The following is a 13,901-nucleotide window of genomic DNA, read 5'->3' as shown; positions in this document are numbered from 1 at the left end:
ACTAAAACGCTTAATGTTACATCCAAAGCCTGTGCTGGAAGAGGGGTTATCTTTCGTGGAGTTGAGCATCATTAAGAAGAGGGCTGATCTATACTGGAACAAAAGAAAGGATGTCCTTAAGAGGAAGACCCTGCCCTGCCAAGCTTCCAACTTGTGAGAGTCCTCCGTGGTTTTTGTTCCTAGGAAGCAATTGAATCAAAAAGCTAATGTGATTGAAGGGGGCCAGGGGCCACCCCAAGCTGGCAGCCAAACTTGGCAGGGTTGTCCATTTGCTGCTGGCTTTAGAGGCACTAAGGACTCAAGGGGGAAAGGGTCATCTTCCTTTGTGGATGCAGAGAGCCACTGAGGCCATGCAGCGTGTGGCTGGGGAGTCTCTGTGAAAGTGCTGAGAGGGCAAGAGGCCATGAAAGGCCATTTTCTGAAGGTGTGAAGCCAAAGCCGAAGCCGAAGCCTGGGTTGCAGTGGAGGTCCCAAGATACTGGAGATGCCGTAGCTGTTAGACCTCTGCCAAAGGGAGCTGCAGGCAGAGTGGAAGTAGCCAAGAGAGGAATGTGTATCAGTGGCAGAAAAGCCTGAAGGAAAGAGCCCTTGATACCTGGGGAACTACAACGTTGTGTTTGCTTTGCTGGGATCTGGTTTTGCTTTAGTCCAATATTCCTCCCTAGGCTCTCATTCCTCCCTTTTGGGACAGTAATATATATTCTGGGCCATTATATGTTAAAAGTAGTTGCCTTGAGTCTCGGAAGACACTCTGGACTTTTAAACTGTGTTGAGACTGAGAAATACTATGGGGACCTAAAAAATTGAACGAAATGAATTGTGCGTTATGATAAGGCCATGAGACTAAGAGACCCTTTTCCTAAGCCGGCCAGTGCACACAGGAAGTCTTCACGCTTCTCTGACATCAGGCTTCGCTATCACTTCCCACCAAAGCTTCATTCACAGTCTTTGCACCAGGCACCTTACAGTGTCTACGTGGGGTAGCCAAACTTTCTCCCTGAGAGAAATGTATGGCAAGAGACAATAGTACCTATTGATCATCTTCTGAGATCGCAGGTAAGAAACTTGGAAAATAAAAACCTGACTGGAGTCCTAAACTCAAGTAAGTCCATGTCTCAGTGACCTTGGCACGGATTTGGGGCTGCTTTGGTTTATGAGTATGGTGAAAGCTTGCTAGCCAGCCTGTAGTGCTATGGAGAGGTGGCATAACCTTTAAGGGGTGGGGTCTTGAGATATAGCTCAGCGGTAGACTGCCTGCCTAGCAGGGTCACGGGTTTCATCCGCAGCACTGGGTAGGGGGAGCTGGTTGAAGGGAGTTATGTCTCTGGGGTGTGATTCTGAGGGAATATCGGCCTGGACCTTCCTCTGTGTCTTTGCTCTCTAGCTGTAGGGGTGAATCAGCCTTCTCTGTCACCTGTTCTGTTTATGATATGATGTGCTGCCACAGAAAAATTCTCAACTTCATATGGAACAACAAGAAAGCCAGAATCGCTAAAACAATCCTCTACAATAAAAGATCTTCTGGATGCATTTCCATCCCTGATCTCAAGCTGTACTACAGAGCAACAGTAATAAAAACTGCCTGGTACTGGCATAGAAATAGACTGGTGGATCAATGGAATCGAATAGAAGACCCAGAAATAAACCCACACACATATGGACACCTGAGTTTTGACAAAGATGCCAAAACCATACAATGTAAAAAAGAAAGCATCTTCAACAAATGGTGCTGGTCTAACCGGATGTCTACATGTAGAAAAATGCAAATATCATCCTGCACAAAACTAAAATCCAAGTGGATCAAAGACCTCAATATAAAAATGGACACATTAAACCTGTTAGAAGAAAAAGTGGGAAAGAGCCTTGAACTCATTGGCACAGGAGACAACATACTGAACAGAACAACAACAGCACAGGCTCTAAGAGCCACAATCAATCAATGGGACCTCATGAAACTGAAAAGCTTCTGTAAAGCAAAGGACACTGTTGTCAAAACAAAATGACTGCTTACAGATTGGGAAAGGATCTTTATCAACCATATATCTGACAGAGGACTAATATCCAGAATATCAAAGAACTCAAGAAGCTAAATAGCAATAAATCAAGTAACCCAATTAAAAAATGGGGTACAGAGCTAAACAGAGAATTCTCAATAGAGGAACATTGAATGGCAGAGAAACACTTAAAGAAATGCTCAACATCCTTAGTCATCAGGAAAATGCAAATCAAAATGGCCCTGAGATTTCACCTTATACCCATCAGAATGGCTAAGATAAAAAAACTCAAGTGACAGCACATGCTGGAGAGGTTGTGAAGAAAGGGGAACCCTCCTCCATTGTTGGTGGGAATGTAAACTTCTACAACCACTTGGGAAATTAATCTGGTACTTTTTCAGACAATTAGGAATAGTGGTTCCTCAAGGTCCAGCTATACCACTCTTAGGCATACATCCAGAAGATGCTGAAGTACACCTCAACCATGTTCATAGCAGCTTTATTTGTAATATAGTGAGAAGCTAGAAACAACTAGATGTCCCCCAGTTGAAGAATGAATACAGAAATTGTGGTACTTTACACAATGGAATACTACACAGCAATTAAAAACAAAGAAATCATGAAATTTGCAGGCAAATGGTGGGATCTACAAATGATCATCCTGAGTGAGGTGTCCCAGAAGCAGAAAGACACACATGGTATATAATCACTTATAAGTGGATACTGGACATATAATATAGGTTAAACATACTAAAATTTGTACATCTAAAGAAGCTAATCAAGAAGGAGATCCCTAGATAAGATGATCAATCCTCATTCAGAAAGGCAAATGGGATAGACATCAGAACAGGGAGAAAACAGGGAACAGGACAGGAGCCTATCACAGAGGGCCTCTGAAAGACTCCACCCAGCAGGGTATCAAAACATATGATGAGATTCATAGCCAAACTTTTTGCAGAGGGCATTTGTTCTTAACCTGTGGGTCATGACCCTGTTGGGGGTCAAATGACCTTTTCACAGGGCTCACCAAAGACCGTTGAAAAGAACAGATATTTACAATTCATAACAGTAGTAAAATTACAGTTATGAAGTATCAATGAAAATAATTTTATGATTGGGGCTCACCATACCATGAGGAAGAAAGGGTTGCATCAAATCGGAAGTTTGAGAAGTACTGCAACAAGACCAGACAATTATGAACTAAAACCTCTGAAACTGATCCAAGGCAAACTTTCCTCTTTTAAAATAAAACTTTGCTGTCAAACAAAGTGCTGCATTTTCATACATGCACCATTAAACTTTGTTCTCATTCATTCCTCCCTCCCCTTTTCCTCTCTTTCGATTGATTTATCTCAGGTATTTGTCATAGTGATGTAAAGATGAACTTAAAACAGTGGTCTAATTATCCACGTGTATATAGGATATATATATATATATGTACATTGTCTCCATTATATTTCACTGTGCTAGGCAATGCCTTGGTGATTAGATGGAGTTCATTAATGCTTCCTAGATGAAGAAATGAAGCCACAATTCAGATTTTAAATATGAATATGCTTCAAGTCCTACATAAGAAACAATCACAAACTGACCTTTAAAAACATACTTCTAAGTTAAAAATATGATTTAGATAGATTTCTTTTTACGTTTGAGACAAGGTCTTACCATGTTGCTTCTGCTAGTCTGGAAGTCACTCTGTAGCTCAGGCCAGCCTTGAACTCACTATCATCTCAGCCCACTAATGCTAGAACCCAGGCATGTTCTGGCATGCCCACACCCAGCTTGGGTATCGACTATTGCATGATGTTTGTTTAGTTGTTTTTTTTTTTTTTCTTTTTCCCCAATGGAACATCAACGACAAGTGATTTGGGATGGGAACAATGCTCCTAAACACCATGCCAACCACGCAGAAATCCCGCCGAGCACAAACTGCTACAAAGCGCCTTGATTTCTTTGAACTTACTCTGATCTGTATCCTTTTCTCCATTTCCGTTTCTTTCCTGCTAAAGCCTATGTCAAAATTACCCGACGACGCTCTCTGCTCTGGGACAGACTTTCAGGTATAAAGAAGGTTCCATACTCTTCCCAGGATTGCCTGAAGAGTGGCGCTTTGGGCAGTACCAGCAGCCGGGCAGCCAGTACCAGCAGCCAGGCAGCCTCGTGTCTACCTAGCACAAAGCCTTTTCCTGCCCTACACTTTGTCTTACAGCACATGTCCAACTTTGCTCTAGAAGTCACGTTAAAAATCCAGCCTCTCTGGAATGTCCTTGTGTAAGACGAGATAAAATGTGCAGACAGTCATAGGAGCCCACACAAACAAGCAGAGACCTAGAGGCAGAGGATGGGGGCGGGGCGGGGAGGGAGACCCTGACAGGACCACAGTCAATGCCCTGCTGGTGGTCAAAGGTCACTGAGGCTGCCTCCGGGTTCGTACAGTCCCAGTGGCAGCCTTAGCTCTTTCCTCTCCTGTGAGCAGCAGGCACACTGCCAGACCAGAAGCCCCGTTGATATGTGGTCCAGTTGTCAAGAGCAACAAAGAGCTGTTCTGAAAAGTCCTCCCCATGTGATGGTGCTGACACATTTCTGCCTTTACTCTGCCCAAAGCCACACTGCTGTCAAGCCCATTCCTGCCCAGGCCTCAGGAACCCCAGGAAACCTCCCCAGAGAGCCCCCTTTCTATAAGGGAGTTTAGGGTCTGTGGTGTGGATGGAGCTACGGTGACAGAGGACATTCACAGACACCTCTGTATGGAAGGCTCCGACACAGCATATCAGGCGAGAGCAGGCGTTAGAACCAAGCTGGTAAAGTTTTGTTAAGCACCCAGCAGAGGGTCTCTATTGAATTGTGGATGGACTCTGTGCTCCATGCACAGTTGTAACCAGTGCAAAGGAGACAGCTCCTGGCATCTCTCTTTTCTCTTGCCTTTTGGCTTCAAAGAGAAGCACACTCTAGTCTGTGAATGTTGAAAGGACAAGAGGGACTTCAGTACGGTAAGGTAGCCTGACTCCGTATCATGTAAATCGGTAGAGGAAATCAGAGGCTGTGTTCCCAGGATCGAGAAATCATCAATTTATCAACTCCTAAAGATTCCTGAAGAGTGGAACAGCTAAAAAAAAAAAAAAAAAAAAAAGGCAAATACCCTTGCAGACCTTCAGTTCCAAACTGTAAATGTGTGGCCAGCCCATTTCTGACCCTTTACACTCAACAGTGTGAAGCATCTAGTTTCAACCAACGACGCCTGCGCTAAACACCAACATTCAACCTGCCGCAGGGCTCAACAAGAGGCTCCATGGAGAGTTGAGTGACGAGGGCCGTGTTCACCAATGGTTACACCACAGCTTGCAGCTCGGGTGCCACTTCACTGTGCGTACTGTTCTCCTGCCTGCAGATCTAAGGAGAAGTTAGGCTGGGCCCTGTCTCTGAAGGAATGGAAAGACAGGCTGGAGTCCTGGGACTTCTGGGAACTGTATGGAAATGCAAGACTGGGCATGTGGTTTTGTCCTCCACAACCCTGAGCAGTTTGTCAGAGGGGCCTCAGCCCCACTCTGATTAGGAACGTGGAGCAAACCTGAAGAGACAGAGCTCTGGCCACCCCTTTCCACCCTCCCTTCAGTCTTGTACATCACTAGGATATAAAAGGAAAAGCATACATTTCTTACTGAAGGGGAGAATTTTCAACATTAAGAAACTTTCCTTGGTTTGGATAGTTTGCTTCTCATTCCGCTTCTCATTCTCCCAGTGCCACCCACATTTCTGAGTAGGCTAAAGGCCCCCTTGTGTCTCGGAGATGGGTGGCTCTCTATTTGTGGTAAGGCTTTGGTGTTACCTGTGGTGCTGGGACATGTACTATCTACAAGTCCCAACCTGGCCCCGTTAGTGTTGGAATATACCACAAAGACAGAGATGCCTCTAGGTCTTCCTTATTCCCTACTCTTTCTCTCCCGCCCTTCTCCTTTGGTCTCTTAAAAAAAAAATGTCTGGTCACTTTAAGAGTTTAAACTAAGGACAATATACTATCTCAGACCAAGGAAATAAAACTGATGAATTAAATGAAACAGGGACGCCAATAACCAAAAGATCAAGGGGTTAAGCCAGGTTCATGGAGATGAAAGGCTTTTTTTTTTTTCTTTTCTGTGTGTGTAAGGCATGGGAGTGACAATTGTCACTTAGAGAACAGGGGAATTGTCACCATGGGTTACTGGCTTCTTTTGAGCTGGTCTTAGTAGGATGCCTGAACCCACCTGGAATACTGCACTTCTTTTGGCATGGAAGAAATGTCAGGTTGCTATGCCAACTGTACACCCACAACAAGAAAGCCAGGGTAGTAGACAATGAGAAAAAGTTAGGAAACCCAGGAAGTAACTCAGTCTAGAATCCCACCATCATCACCTTCTCATGTCGTTAAGGCAACAGGGAAGCGACCCTCTCATATCTCTTCATCTGCAGCCACAGAAAAACACTGTAGAATCTATTTTTAAATTCAGTTTAGAAGACCCTGCCTTAACCATCACAAGGGATGAGAATATGAGCAGCAAGGTAGTGGGTACTTTGGGAAATGAAAGCTGCTCATTCATTCCTAAGTTACTTCTCACTATGCTGAAGGACATAGATGGTGCTGTTTTCCCCATCAACCATCACTGAAAACAGAGCCTGCAGCCACAACCCAGTTTGGTCGATTATTGTTATTGCTGAATTGTGCCTCCTTCTAGATCAGTGGTTCCCAACTTTCCTAATGCTGTGACCCTTTAATACAGTTCCTCATGCCGTGATGACCCCCAACCATAAAATTATTTTTGTTGCTACCTCATAACTGTTACGAATTGTGGTGTGAATAGCTGTGTTTTCCAATGGTCTTAGGAGACTCCTGTGAAAGGGTCATTTGACACCCCCAAGTTGAGAACCACTGCTCTAGATTCTTATGTTAGAAGTTCTAAACCCCCGTATCTTAGAATGAGACTGTGGGGGTCAAACTCATGAATGGCCTCACTCATGTTAGGCAAGCGCTCTGCCACTGAGCTACACCCCAACCTCTGGAGACAAGTCTTTAAAGAGACAAATTGAGTTAAAGTGAGGTCATTAGGGTAGGCCTTCATCCATTATTACCGATGTCCTCATTTGAGACTAGGACACAGATGTGCACAGAGGGAGACCATGTGAGGACACAGCAAGAATGCAGCCATGTGCAAAGGCCTTGGCAGAAACCACCCAGCTGAAACCTTCACCTCCTGGCCTCCATGACTGTGAGATGTGGGGAGCTGTTATTGAGGCCACCCAGCCTGTGGCCCTTTGTCACAGCAACCCTAGCAGATACCGGTCCACACTTCCGGTGTCTATCATTTTGGTTTCAGGAACACATGAGAAGACTTTCATAATTCAGGTTCCTGTGTGTGTTTTATTATAACTGAGTTAGGGTGAACCACAATTTATATCTAAAACATTTAGATAGAAAGCAGTTGGTATGCAAATGAAGAGACATAGTAATTGTATACACGAGCCTGGCCTGTGAAAATTGAGAGACATTTCAATAAACATTTATTCGGCATCTGTTAGCTTTTACTGGGCAACTGCTGGGCTTGTAAGGGGATAAAAACAAACGAGATGTGGCCTTGGCTCTCAACAACTTTGTGTTGTGTTGGCAAGGGACGGGCTTTTGTATTTCCCTGTCCGAGCTCCTCTCCCCAAGAGAATCTGGCTGGTTTGCCTTCCCATTGCTCTCCACTACTTCTATTGGTTATAGCAATATTGGATGCTTTCTCCTGCCTGTTCTAGGACTTGGAGATCTCATATGCTGCTCCCTGCCAGCTCCGTGTCTGTCACTGACAAGATCCTAGCAAACTACTAGTCATGACTGCTGTTCCTATCAAATACTGCGGTGTGTACCCATTCCAGGCTAAATCTAGAACACAAATACACAACTTGTAGGAAGAGCAGATCCTGCCTGAGGATTTCGATAGACTGACTGGCTTCCTAGTAGCACGGATATTTGAGATCAGGGAGAAAGGTGGGGAAAGAGGGTGCAAATCTGAGCCAAGGCTGAGCAGGAGTGAACTGTGAAGTTCTTCAAGGGGTAGGGGATATTAAAAGCTGGTGTACTTGGTCTCAGGGGGCCACAGAGGGCCAAAAGGTAGAAGTTGGGCCCACTCGGGAAAGTGACAACAGAGTGTTCCATGGGATCCCTTTGCAGTGTGGAGAGCTTAGGCAGAGGTGACAAGGAGGCTCACAGGAGGACAGCTAAAAGGGCAGTGCTGTAATACAGGTGAGAGAAATCAGGATGTGGACTAGGCAATTCAGGAAAGGGGCTGGCCCCCACCAATGAAGCAAGGCGGGGGGTGGGGGGGAGTTTCGCCAACTCAAGCCAGTGAACACAAAGGAGTAGCTCTCTTTGAGCCTGCAAGGCCTTCTGGATGTCACTGAGAAGTGCCAAGTATGCAGGTAAAATTACAAACCGTTCTCTTTTAAGGTGCGTTTTAAAATTCAAACCCTTTGCCAATTGCCAACAACCATGCACCTGAAATCAGATTTGCTGTGCTGAAAATATGAAGAGACAGCCATGTGGCTGTCTTCAGTACTGCTTGGGAAGAGAGTGATGGTCTATGAGACCTCCAGTCAGGGTGACTAGAGCACTCTCCCCAACCACGTGGACAGATCCATCCTGGGCAGGAGCAGCCTTTCCATTACATAGCCCATTGACCCCCGAGGACCGCTGTGGCCGCTCACTGTCTGTGTGCTCCTGTTTGCCAGGAACGCTGTTTGTTATTTGAATGTCTCTCCACACAAACTATCAGATAAAATTCCATCTGTGGTTAAGGCAAAGATCTCCTTAAATGTTGCATCACTGCTGGAAGGAAACCCAAGCTCTGATTAAACTCTGGGGCGAAGTCCCATCCCACAAAGCAGAATGTCCACTGCAGCCCCCGAAATCACGCCAGGACTGTGAAGCATTAAAGCACCACTGACAGGAGGCAACAAAGAGAAGGCCCCCCGACAGCCCGGAAGCAGCCACTGGAGGTCCCTCCAATAACATCTCCATCTTTCCATTTCCGTCATCCAACTGGCTAAGAACCAAAGGAAAGGAAAGGGAGCCAGAGTCATCGAGCTAAAATGTAAGGTTGGAAGACACAGGCAGCAGGGACTAAACTATAAGCCAGCTTGGAACGGAATCAGGACGAGTAATTTTTAAAAAATTTGTGAGCCCTTTCAGCTATTGGCCGAAGCTTCTGCAACATCTGCCCTTCTCCAGACGTTTAGCAAAAGGACAAGTTAAAAAACAAATGCTTCCAGTTTGCTTAAAAGGCAGCCCTTAGAAAACCCCAGTGACCAATACTACACACTGGGAAGGAGACGTTTGTTCTTCCTATGGTAGGGCTGATCAGTAGTAAAGCAAAGCAAAATGGTCCTTTCAAACAACAGGGGGTGGGGTAGATCAAGGAAGTTAGTTAAGAGTGTACGGGAAGGGAATAGTTCAGCGGTTGAGAGCACTGACTGCTCTTTCAGAGGACCTGAGCTCAAGTCCTAGCTCCCCCGTGTTGGCTAACAACCGTCTGTAACTCCAGTTTCAAGGGATCCAACACCCTCTTCTAGCTTCCACAAGACCTGCATGCATGTGGTGCAGACATACATGCAGGCAAAACACCCACGCACCTAATGTATATCACATATATAAATATATGTATATATATATGATAAAAAAAAAAGGATGCAGAGAAAGTTCTGGCAGATGCCGGCAGAGGACCACGGAGATGCCTGGTAGGTGTGACAATGCTCACGTATCTGTGTGTAAAGACAAGCAGCCCACTTCATTGCCTCCCCCCTGTACTTTGTTTAAACAAACATATGCTCCATCAGTTTTACATGATGTTGAGGTGGACTGTAAATTCCATCACTCATCAAAGCACTTTGAAACAACAGAGAGGCAAGGTAAAATAGAACACCATCTGAATCCGCCTGGACTTCCTCCTAAACACTACAGCATTCATTTCCAGTTTGCTCATCCCAGCAAATGGACAACTACATTCCAGTGTCTCCGAATAATATTAAATCATCTTTTCATTTTGTTAATAATATTAATTACAGGATTTTCCAGACGTAAAGTTATCATAAGTGGCTTTGCTAACGTAAGAAAATGGTTGAGATAAGGGACAACATTAAATAATTCTACGAAACATCTAATTTCTTCAGATTGGAAATGACTAGGTAAAGTAAATATTCATCAGACAGACAGCAGATTCATTTGGCTTGCCTTAAAATGAGATTGTGTAGACAGAGGTATTTCATTTGTGGTTCTGAATTCCTAATTGGCCTATACGCTTTCCCTGGGGTTAAAGCTTTAATTAGATCTGAAGGCGACAATCAGCCAATCACTGGCAGGTTCCAGGCAAGGCTGGGATGGTCAAGCTTTTCACCTTTTTCCTCTTTATTTTTTTATTGGCAGGATGCTTTGATGGCAGCCATGCCAGGAGCCAAGAAACTGGGTAAAAGGGGTTTTTTATTTGGAAAAAGTTACCTGCCAGAGCCTTGCCCTAGGAAGTCTGTCCTTCCTCCTGCTTCCTTCAAGGATACAACTGCAGGGTATGGCTCTCAAAGGCAGTGCCAGCATTGGAGTGATGTTTTTGTGCACTGTGTAAAGATTATTCAAATGCTGATTTCTGGACTGGCAGAGATCTGATTACAAGCTGGACTTTGGTATTGTTACTCTTTGGCTGCATTGTATTTTGTAAACATCCTCTTCCCTCACCTTCTGATTCATCAAATAAAGAGCTGAACGGCCAATAGCTGAGTCGAGAAAGGGAGGCAGGACTTCTGGCAGAGAAAGGGGCTGTGGGAAGGTGCAGCAGGTTGCCAGCCCAACACGGAGGAAGTAGTAAGAGCCAAGCCTAGAGACTAAGATGGACGGGTAACTAGTCACAGGGCAGGATGTGGCCCAGAGCAGTGGAGTTGGTTAAAATAACTGAGAATCTGCCCAGCTATAGTGTCATATGCTTATAATAAATACAAAGGGTCTCCCTATCAGTATCCCACCCACTGGTGGTCTCAAAGGGAATCCCTTACAAGCCAGCATTTGGGAAGCTGAGGCAGGAGGATTGCCATAAGTTCTAAGACACCTTGGGTTACACGTAGGTTCTGGGCAAGCCTGTGATACAGAATGAGTCTTTATTTGAATGTCTCAAATAAAGTGATATCTAATCCCTAGGAACACTTTGTTCCAGACCCAAACTGAACACAGTCCTTTCAACGCACCCAAAATGCATCAGTGGAACAGCTCGGCTGTTGAATACAGGTAGGACTAGGGCATCCAGCCACTGGAACCCCTTGGAATGTGCCGCTGCCACCCTGCTTGCATGGCCCATGTATAAGCTTTCTGTGTTAGCATCACTATGGCCTCACCAGGATGAGACCTTCTGAGCAGCTCCACATTCCACTACTGTACAGTTACTATTTTTGAAAAAATAAAATAAAATGAAGGAATGCCTGCCCTGTTATGTACCCTAGGAAGGTTTAAGACAACAGGACTGGAGGCTCCAGTCTGTAGTCTCAGCTACTAGAAAGGCTGAGTCAGGAGGACCAAAAGTTCTGCCAAGGAACGTTATCCAGACTCTGTGTTTAAACAAAAAAACAAACAAAAAGGGGGCGGGGCTGAAAAACGTAGCTCAGTGGTAGAGCATTTGCTTAGCATTTAGGAGGCGCTAGTTTCAATCCCCAGGATCCGAACCCAAACAAAACACCACAAAGATTTAAAACAAAGGAGAGACAATGCATCCTCCATGTCTCTTATTTTGACTCTGTAGCTGTTGGAGCATCAAGAAGCAGTTTTAATTCCTGAAAGCCCCATTGAAAGGGGGTTGGCTGCCAAGTCTCATAGCAAAGAGCCCCCACATCAGAGCATTATCAGAGCATACAAATACTTTCCCCAAATTTTAACTACCTGAGAGGTGGGAATTTAAAGATGCTGAAGATTTCAGATGAAGGAAAAACACAGTCTTTACAGGACACATCAACTGCTTGCTCAGAGCGAAACTGGGGGGGAGGGGGGGATAATGTGATGCGGACGGTCATGTGGTCTTTTCAGCTTAGACGTTCCTCTAAGACGACAGGTGAGGAGCACTTTCAGCCTCACTGAACCCATTGCTGTGTTCAGGCTGTGAGCTGGAACAAGGCGCCCTTGCTGCCCTACCGAAAACTGGGTCTGTTCACTCTTTGCTAATTGTTCTCATTCTGGAAGTGTGAGCAGCTATGGTTATGGCTTTGCTTCCTAAGGGAAGGGAACATTCTCGTTCCTTTGAAAAGCATTTCTTCATGTTCTGTAGTGTGAGCACAAGTAGATAGAATTATTATAACCCTCTGTAATTAGGTGAGACGGTGTGCTTCAAAATGCCCAGACACATAAAAATCTACAAATAAACATTAAATTCCTTTCCTTGTTGAAGGAATGAGAGAATTAGCAGAATGTCTTTTATCTACATATTTCGATTTATTCATCCATTCTTGTGCTTATCCATCTGTTCATCTATCCACCCACTAATCCACCTATTTAGCCATCTGTGCATACACCAATCATGTATCCATCCATTCATCCACCCCTCCATCAGTGGTCCATTTACCCAGCTACTCACTCACCTATCCATTCACCCACCCATTCATCCATGCATTCACTCACTCATTCACCCCTCCATCAGTCCATCCACTCATCTATCCATCCATCCTCTCACCCACCAACCTGTAAAATGATTTTACAAATACGTTCAGAATATCTCTGCCTTCCACGTCCCACTTACATGAATGGGGGCTACTTCAACTACATTCAAATCAGAATGCCCGTAGAGCCAGGGCCCAAAGCAAAGTAAATCATCACAGCAACCAGGAATGAACTTTTTCCTCCCCTCCCCCAGCTCTGTCAACACAATGAAGCCATGACTGTCTGTGGAGTGGCTTGTGGCAACATCCAAACCCCGCTCTTCCATGGAAACTATTGTAAATGTTCTCTGGAAGTGGCTGAAATAACTCTGTGTGCCAGACAGTGAGTTCAGACTGGCATTTAGCACACTTCTTTTACGATGAGGTGACTACTTTTACGTGTCAATGGCCACGGTTCCTTGTGGTTAGCACTGCTTTGCACAGGAGTGTCCTTTTCCCTCACAGCTCTCACTGTGATCACATTTCCTGCTTCATTTTCGTCAGCCCAGCTGCCCTTGCTGTAGGCAGAATAAGCCACACAGCAGGTATTTTAAAAGTACCCACTGAATAAATAACCCCAAGAAGGACCCCCAGCCTAATCTGCATTTGTAATCTTACCAAGTATTGGCTGTCTGAAATTTGCCAACTTTAATTTCAAATACAGATAGAAAGGAAGTAAGTATAATTTACTGAGCCAGTTAAGACAGGTTACACAGAAACTTCAAACTAATGTATTTAAATCTGAAAGAGATCACATAAATTTTTAAGGAGAGAGTCATACTCTCTGCCCCAGTATTTAAGTCCATGGCAACCATTAAGATATGTCTTATAATAACCAGAAAGTTTTCTCTCTGCCTGATCACTAATTTCGTTATTAAATACTTGCTTTAAGGGTTTTGGTTTGTGAGTAAGAATCATATATGTATATTTTATAATGACTGCATATTTTTATTTTTAAAATTAAACTGACTTTCGCAGTATTGGGGGTCGAACCCAGGGTCTTGTGCATGGCCGGGATGGGCTCTACCAAGCACTATTGATTTCTAAAAATAGTGAAAGATTTCAGCACTTTAACTAAAGTCAAGTATTTTTCTCAAGCCTGGTAAAGACACAAAAATTGAGGACATTTAGTGGATCTGACATGTTGTTATATCTCTGTTACATTTTATTCAAAGTAAATACAGAAAACATAATATAATATAATATAATATAATATAATATAATATAATATAATAT

At 44.3% G+C, this 13,901-nt stretch overlaps 1 protein-coding gene across 1 annotated transcript in view; it reads right to left on the bottom strand.

The window, feature by feature from the left end:
• Positions 1–13,901, bottom strand: part of Pcsk6 (proprotein convertase subtilisin/kexin type 6) — a gene marked incomplete at its 5' end in the record, with an annotated part of 183,756 nt that overhangs the window by 123,098 nt on the left and 46,757 nt on the right. The gene's annotated exons all lie outside the window — the stretch shown is intronic.

This window comes from Psammomys obesus, unplaced genomic scaffold (genome assembly GCF_907164565.1).
Source record: "Psammomys obesus unplaced genomic scaffold, mPsaObe1.curated_primary_1811, whole genome shotgun sequence".
Lineage (NCBI taxonomy): Eukaryota > Metazoa > Chordata > Mammalia > Rodentia > Muridae > Psammomys > Psammomys obesus.
This window is presented reverse-complemented; position numbering and strand designations above follow the sequence as displayed.